This window comes from Eptatretus burgeri, chromosome 9, assembly GCF_056783735.1.
Source record: "Eptatretus burgeri isolate ZD-2024b chromosome 9, Ebu_testis_v1, whole genome shotgun sequence".
Taxonomy (NCBI): domain Eukaryota; kingdom Metazoa; phylum Chordata; class Myxini; order Myxiniformes; family Myxinidae; genus Eptatretus; species Eptatretus burgeri.
This window is the reverse complement of record NC_140969.1, coordinates 29,218,800-29,227,208: the sequence shown is the minus strand read 5'-3', so window position 1 is coordinate 29,227,208 and position 8,409 is coordinate 29,218,800. Positions and strand designations below refer to the sequence as shown.

General features: G+C 42.7%; 1 protein-coding gene across 1 annotated transcript in view; it reads left to right on the top strand.

The window, feature by feature from the left end:
• The first annotated feature begins 7,716 nt into the window (after window positions 1-7,716).
• LOC147019801 (G protein-coupled receptor 4-like) overlaps window positions 7,717-8,409 on the top strand; it is a 4,935-nt gene continuing 4,242 nt past the window's right edge. Inside the window, exon 1 of the mRNA XM_085894539.1 lies at window positions 7,717-8,172. The gene's annotated coding sequence lies outside the window, so the exon portion shown is untranslated. The remainder of the gene's footprint in view (window positions 8,173-8,409) is intronic.

Here is an 8,409-nt window from a genome sequence, read left to right as displayed (position 1 = left end):
ATGTAATTGATTTATTTCTCTTAAATCTGAACAGAAAAACAATTGCACGACAGAAATATATGTCACCACCTTTTAGGAGCATACCTGGAAGTTCTTGGAAATAAAAAAAATTCTACAACAAAGTTAGAGCACAACAAAAATCATGCCGGGTCCCCAGGACTCGTGTTATGCACCCGAGAAGAAGTGATTCTTCACCATGAGAGAAGGTTCCAGCAACGATATATTTCCTGATATTTCAAAAATTTATTGGCTTCTAGTGGATCAGGCACTGTGTGGGGGAGGTGTGCGCGCTACCAAGTGCCCTTTATAGTTTATATATGGATGCTTTCAAAAGCTTTGATGAAATAAGATGACCGTCCAAAGAAAATAATTTATCAAACCAAACAACACGCACATTTCTGATGAAGAATATCAACACACACAAAATATCTGGGAGAAATTAAACAGAAAAAAAATCTTGGTGAATATCACCACTTGGATCTTAAGCAGGCCTTCTACTATCAACTGATACATTTGAAGAATTCAGAGAAGTTTGTCAAAATAAATATTCGTATCGATTCGAGCACTCATTTTTATACAGCTTAGCTTGCTTTCCTCTTGGGTGATCCTAAGGATGTATCAGTTTTCTTTCTGGTGTATGCCTTGTCAACAGGATTTGCAATGGGGTGCTTCTGCAGCTGCTGAGTAATTACTTTGGAGAACAAGGATGTCAGAATGTTCCTTTTTTGAATTGCTTCCTCCATTGTATTTTCTTACTTGCACACATTTCTACACATTGACATTAGCTCAGTGGCTCTCTGCTACCTTTCTCGTACTTGTTTATTTTTCCACAAAAGAAGCGTACGGTGTTCAGATATACGATTATGAGGATATTGAAGAAATGGACCAACATGGTGATTTCACTATTCCCAATAGCCATGTACGGGACCACAGAGCCGTAAGGGACCACGGAGCTGTCCATTGTCACAATCAAGCTGTGTGACATCACGAAGAAGAAACATTCCAGCACCAATGCAGAACAGAACAGTCATAGGGATCGCACAGTCACCAGAGAAACAGAGACAGAGACAGAGACAGAGACAGAGACAGAGACAGAGACAGAGACAGAGACAGAGAAACAGAGACAGAGACAGAGACAGAGACAGAGACAGAGACAGAGACAGAGACAGAGACAGAGTGCGCATGATCTGTGGCACTCTTTGATAGCATCCCATGGGCCTGATCAACCGCTGCGGAACATGCTCATAGGCCACCTCGGACATCACGTGTGGATCATTCACCTGTATTGATTGGCTGGTGATTTTCTGATCACACCATTGGCTTTGCTCCCGATGCATGATGGAACCTCCCAACCTTTCTACATCCCTGGTGCTGCAGAGGGGAAAAAAAATACAATTCGACAGACTTACATGGGGGCATCTGAGTTATTCTGCAATCATGCATTTAATTACATTGTTTTGTTGAACCAAAAAGGTTTTCATTTGATTGATGTTTATGACGTTGTTTGGAGACTGAGAAATTTCCATTTATCAGCATCAGTAAAGCATAAAATAATTGCCTGCAATTTGAGTGTGCTCGTCATACACTGAAATATATTTCCGAGAAGAATGTCTGTGCATGCAATCGTTGCCGCCATATTTTGGGCCAAACTGCCACTCATTGATCATGCTGTCTGGACACAATGGGTCCGACCGAGACTCGGCGGGGCCCAAACTTCAGCCACGGAGAAAGGAGCTCCCGATAAACAAGAGCACATTGTGCAGCCCAAACGCGCCGAGTTCCGCTCAAGGCTCTCATGCCAGGAATCGCAGCACCGAGTCGGGGTCACCTATGGGGATCTTTCCTTTCCACTTTGGGACCAATAACAGTGAGCACGTGGAAGCTCTCGGACTGTACAGCATCATCATCGCATCCCATGCGGATAAAAGTTTGGAAAACATCTCGAAAAGTGTTAACAGCTTCTGAAAGTGTTAAAATTTTTTATAGAAAGGGTTACAAAGATTGTAAAACAAAGTGTAAACAGTTTCTAACAGCATGAAAAAAATTCTACAAAGTGTTATAAAGGTTTAAAAATTGACTAAATGTGATAAAAGAAAAGGGTTGAAGGTATGCAGACTTGGTGGCATCATGGTTTGGTTGTTTGCCCCTTGAGTATTGGAGGTTGGTGGTTGAAATGGTGCTTGAAACCCTGGTCAAGTCGTAACTACAGACTTTAACTAAAACAGCACTTGGTAGAGTACAGACCTCTGCCAGGCTGAGTAGTTCAGGTTTTGTATCGCACTGATAGGCCGGATCTCGATCCTCACCTGAACCTAAATCGAATCGCCTTGTTCTCGTCACCAAACCAACTCATCCACCAAATTTTGTCCACCATCCAAATCCACCATCCACCAAAGCTGAGGGGGTGTATAGCATTGGGATTCTCATGTGTGTACTTTGTGTGAACGTCTTTATAGTTGTTGAGGAATTCTGGGAAGGGTTTGAAACGGTGAAGCACTTACCTTGTGTAAGTCTTCTTGGGTTGCTTTATGCAGCTACTTGGGCTAGAGAAGTGTGGGAGGGGTCAAATATATGTATATATATATATATATATATATATATATATATACATACATACATACATACATACATACATACATACACACACACACACACACAGTTCCAAAAAGACTTGGAAAACTTTGGTTGTTAATATATTTGGTACCACAAATGATACAACGATAACTTTTGGTTTATATGACACAGAAACTCATCATGTTTTTTATTTTATTTTCAGGTCTGGTGGTTTAAGGAGACTGGAAGTTGTCAGAAACAGAAAAGTACCAGTCGACCAAGCACAAGTGCAGCAGACGTTGAATGAGTGCGTGAATCATTTCAACAACGTCCTACAAAATTAATTTGACGCATATCCAGAGAACTTGGACTACCAACCACCACTGTACACAGGATTTTGCATAAAACACTGAAGCTTTATGCCTACAAGGTGCTCATTCTGCAAGAACTCAAACCAAACGACGGACTCAAACGCAAGGCATTTACCTTGGAAATGCTCCTTCGCACAGAGGATGACGAAGATTACCTGGAAAAGGTGATGTTCACAGAGGAAGCTTGCTTTCATGTATCGGGGAATGTCAACCAGCAGAATGTGAGGATCTGGGGCTCTGAAAATCCCCATGTGGTCATTGAACACATACGAGACAGTCCAAAGGTCAATGTGTAGTGTGGCCTTCTCCATGACCGCTTGATGGGTCCGGTTTTCTTTGCGGAGGACACAATGACCTCCACAATTTCCATGAACATGTTGGAAGTATTCGCCTTCCCACAGATTGAAGACCTGCAACTCGATATCGTTTCTCAACAGGACGGCGCTCCCCCTCATTGGGCCTTAATCATTCGAGCCGACCTGAATGAAAAATTTCCAAAAGTCGCTGGATTGGCTGCGAAGGACCAACTGTCTGACCCCCCATGATCACCAGGCAACCCCCCCCTTGATTTTTTTCTGTGGGGGTTTGTCAAAGATGTCTACAACACCAAGGTGGCAAACCTGCAGGATGTTCGTTCTCAGATCACAGCTGCATGCGCACTGGAGGACGCAAACATGCTGAGCTGAACATGGCAAGAACCAATGTACCGCCTTGATGTCCTGCGTGTGACAAACGGAGCTCACATTGAAGTGTACTGATCATTGCACACAAAACTTTATGGGTTTATGTATCAAAAAACCAAAGGGTATCGTTGTATCAATTGTGGTTCTAACTATATTGACAACCAAAGTCGTCCAGGTCTTTGTGGAACACCCTGCATAGATACATACATATCAGCACTGATGACGAATGGATGCAACAGTTATGGATCAATGTAATAACCAGGCTGCACATTTACCTACTGTCCCGTTACTTTTGCTACATTGAGCCTTTGGGATTTGGGGAGAGGGTCGGTACACAGGTTAAATTGCAAATCTCCCTCAAGCCTCACAAAGTCCCCCAGCCCACGATTCACGACCTTGGCAACTGCCACAGCATGGGGTTTTGATTGAAGGTTCTGCACACCCAAATGTCGACTTTGTTTTCGTGAGTTATCCGAGTCTGCGGCGCCGTCCGTCCAGCGCTGCTCTTAAGGCCCATTGCATTCCTGGGTAACATACTCATCTGAAGTGATGCAAAAGCCAGACAGCGGGCCATGACTCATGAAGAAAGAGTCGCCGCCAGAGTGTTTACTGCGGTACATTAAGCAAAAGCAGCTCTTAGCTGGAGGCGAAAAGGGCGAGACAACCTTGTTCAAAAAGGGCGGGGAAACAGTGTTCGAAAAGGGGGGCAGTGGTTGGGCAGCCAATGGCATTGTTTTCACCAAACTTTTTTTTGTGGGACAAAGTTTTTTTTTTAATTCTCGATTATTAATCTCCAGCATGATGATGCTCAGTGATGTCCAGGTGGGTGTGGACTTCTCATCCTTCGGGAAAATGAGAACAGTGAAAATCCAAGAGGGTCGCCATGAAATCGTAAAATGTTTTTTTATATTTTCATATATTTGCAACCAGATGAGTTACAAACACGATCAAAATATCCTTTCATATGTTTTCAAGACGTGAGGAATCTGATGACACCATTATTTCATAGATATGCTATAAATGGCTGCTTTCATGGAAGGACATGACGACATCTTAAATTCTTCCACCAGATAACATAACAGCATGACCAAAACTAGAACGACACTTGGTAGAGCGCGTACCTCCACCAGGCTGAACGGTTTACGTTGTGCATCCACTGAGAGGCCTGGTTGCATCCGGATGTTCACCAAAATCGAATCAATTCGTCCTTATCACTCACCCAACCTGTCCTCCAAATTCCGTCCGAAATCGTCCATAACCTTTTGAGATATCCTGCTCCTAGCCAAACATACAGACAGATGGACAAACAGACGGGGTGAAAACATAACCTCCACCCACCTTCGGTGCAGAGAGAATCATGAAACGCATTTCATTCAAGATTTATGCAGAAAACAATTACCAAAGCAGTGATTTTAATTGTCATTTACAAGTTTAGACGAACAGAAAGCTCGAACTCAGTAACTCTTTAAAGTGTCTTTTGAAAAAGTAGGCCATTGTGTGCCGGCGTCCTGGCCAAATTACAAATGTCGACCTTTGTATATATGGCCTACAAAAGTATTCACCACCTACCAATGATGTCCCATTTAGATGAATTAAATTATGAATTATCCATCCATCAGGACCATACTCTGTACAGAGTGTTGGTGCTGTTGGAGCAGTCTCCTGGGCTATTGGACACAATCCTGGACAGATCACCACTCCGACGCATGATACTAGAATGGCTCAATCATCCCAGCAAGCTGGTACTCATTTTTCCAACCTCAGAAGGATGACAGGCTGAGTCAATTCAACCCCACCTGGTATTCATTCAATGGTCAGGTGGGATTTGAACTCAGGACCTCTAGGATTCCCAAGTCTACCACCCTCACCATTAAGCCAACACTAAACATAATAATGAATTATGAAGAAACAATTTTTCCAAATGAACTTGTTTATTCATAACTGAAGAGATCAAACTAAACACTTATAGTTGAAGGAGGTTACATGTCAGGAATACCTGAAAAAAACATGTACAAATCAAAATTCACTGGTTGTAAAATTATTCAACCCCTTTGGTCAGAACTTGATAGAAGCACTGTTTTCAACATGACCACTACGAGTCTTTTTGGGTAGGTCTCTACCAGCTTTACACAGTAACATGGTGAAATCTTCATGTGAAAATTGCTCTAGTTCTGCCAAGTTTGATGGGGATCGTCGATGGACTGCAATCTTCAAGTTTCATCAAAAATGTTCAATTGGGTTCAAGTCAGGACTTTAACTGGGCCACTCAAGAACATTTATTATCTTCTTATCCAGATACTCCAATGTGGCTTCAGCTTGTGCTTCGGATCATTGTCCTGCTGAAATGTGGATCTTCTACTCAGTTTCAGATTCATGGCAGGTTTTCATCAAGGATTCTCCTGGACTTTGCACTGTCCATTGTTCCTTCTATCGTGACAAGTTTTCCAGTCCTTACTGATGAAAAGCAGCCCCATCACATGATGCTGTCACCACCATGCTTCACAGTTGGAATGGTGTTGACAGGATGATGTGCAGTGTCAGGCTTGCACCAGACATAACACTTTGAATTTAGTCTAAAAAGTTTAATTTTTGTTTCGTCTGATCACAAAACCTTTCTCCACATGCCTGCAGTATCGTTAAGATGCTTTTTCACAAACTCCATTCAACCTTTGAAATGAGTCTTTTTTTTAGTGATGGCTTCTTTCTTGCCACCTGTCCATAGAGACCAGCTTTAAGAAGGGAACAGGATATTGTTGATTGATGAACACTGACCCTCATCTCAGACACAGAGCCTTGCAGATCTTTCAAAGTCATTGTTGGGTTTCCTTTGACATCCTGAACCAGTTTCCTGTTTGCCCGGCTGCTGAGTTTGGATGGACGACCTGATCTGGGTTGAGTCAGGGTGGTATAATATGTCTTCCACTTCTTAATGATGGATTTCACTGTACTCAAAGGGATAATGAGTGACTTCAAATTTTTCTTATAACCCTCTGCTGAACGGAGCTTCTCCACCACTTTATGTCTGACTTCTTTGCAAAGCTCCTTGGTCTTCATGTTTGCCTTGTAGGTTGACCAAGTGAGTTGCACCATAAAACTCCTTCGATAGGTGGGGGAGTTTAATTTTCAAGTTAATCCACTGATTATATACAGGTGAAACCGATTACACTTATTTTGTAACATTTCAAACAAATAATTTGCTCCTGAAGTGATTTAGGGTTAATTAGGCAAAGGGTTTAAATACTGATGTAACTGAGAATCATCTGATTTTTCTCTGTTAATCAAACTTATTCACATTTAAATTTGCATTTTTTAACTTTATCAATTTGGAGTAGTTTGTGAAGACTATGTATCAAGTTTGATTTGAAAGAATCATTAAATAAGCTCAGGTGGCATCAAAATGTGAAAACTTTGGAGGGTAAGTGGGGGTGGGGGGGGGTGGGGTGAATACATTTACAGGTCACTGTAATCTGGGTGAGACTTGTGTGCGGTAGTTTACAACTAGTGAGGCAATGCAGCTGCTTTCATTAGGTGCTCATCTCAAACCAAGTGCACGACCGAGGACAAGACACAGACTCTTGGAGATGACCAAGTGAGGGGTCCAGAACACAAAGAATTGCAAACCCTTATGACAAGGGTGTGGCAAGTGATGTGTGTGCGTGTGTGTGTATGTGTGTGTGTGTGTGTGTGTGTGTGTGTGTGTGTGTGTGTGTGTGTGTGTGTGTGTGTGTGTGTAACTGCTTTAACAGCAACAATTACTCCAACCTTGTGGGGTCGGCAGAGGAAGTTTTTTTTTGCCCAAGTCTTGCACCAACCAGCTGGTCAGTACTAACATTGCAGCGGAGCCAATAAATCGCCTACTGTTCATTGAGACACCGTTGCATCTTTATGGTCCACCAACAGCAATGCTAGCACATAGGACACTCGGCTAAATATCCATCCAAGGGACCGCTAATTTTGTGATGCAACGTCCTGCCTGCAAAACATCATTCCAACAGTATATTGTCGGTTGGGGAATCGAACGCGGATGAAGCTCAAAGTAAGTGTACTTCCTCCAACGTTATCCTATCAGAGTATACATATACATATATATCATGATCATACTACCTACATACAGGTACATTCAAAAGCTTTCCCATTGTTGGCCTGAAGGTCCCATGGGATCGATGAGGTCCACAAGTGAGATATTGTTTTTTGTTCCTCCAGTCCTCTAGGTGGCGATACAGATCTCATTAGTCGCTGTCGGGATTAAATCGACACGTATGACGCAGTAGCTTTGGAGGTGCAAGGTATTCATACTGTACCAGAACAATTCAACTCATTGCACCTGTCCCTCCTGGACATAGACAGAGGTCAGTACATCAAATTATCCTCACAACCACCACCCCTGTCGTTAGAGCCCTACATCACCTTTAATCGACTGACCCCAGGTAAACGATAAACAGCAATCCTTCAGATCATGGTTTTCATTATAAGTACGATCGAGCTACTTCCGAACTGTACCTGTGTGAAGGAAGTGAAGAGAGAAAGGTGTGGAGAGTGGCCATTGCACGTATGATACAAATCAGGTACGAATTACTTGTCTTGTAAAACACACACACACACACACACACACACACACACACACACACACACACACACACACACACACACACACACACACACACACACACACACACACACACACACACACACACACACACACACACACACACACACACACACACAATTCTGACTGTCTTTCAAGGCTGCACATCCTCACTGTCCTTGTTTGCATTTGACTTGCAAGGTGCGCAGGTTGAACA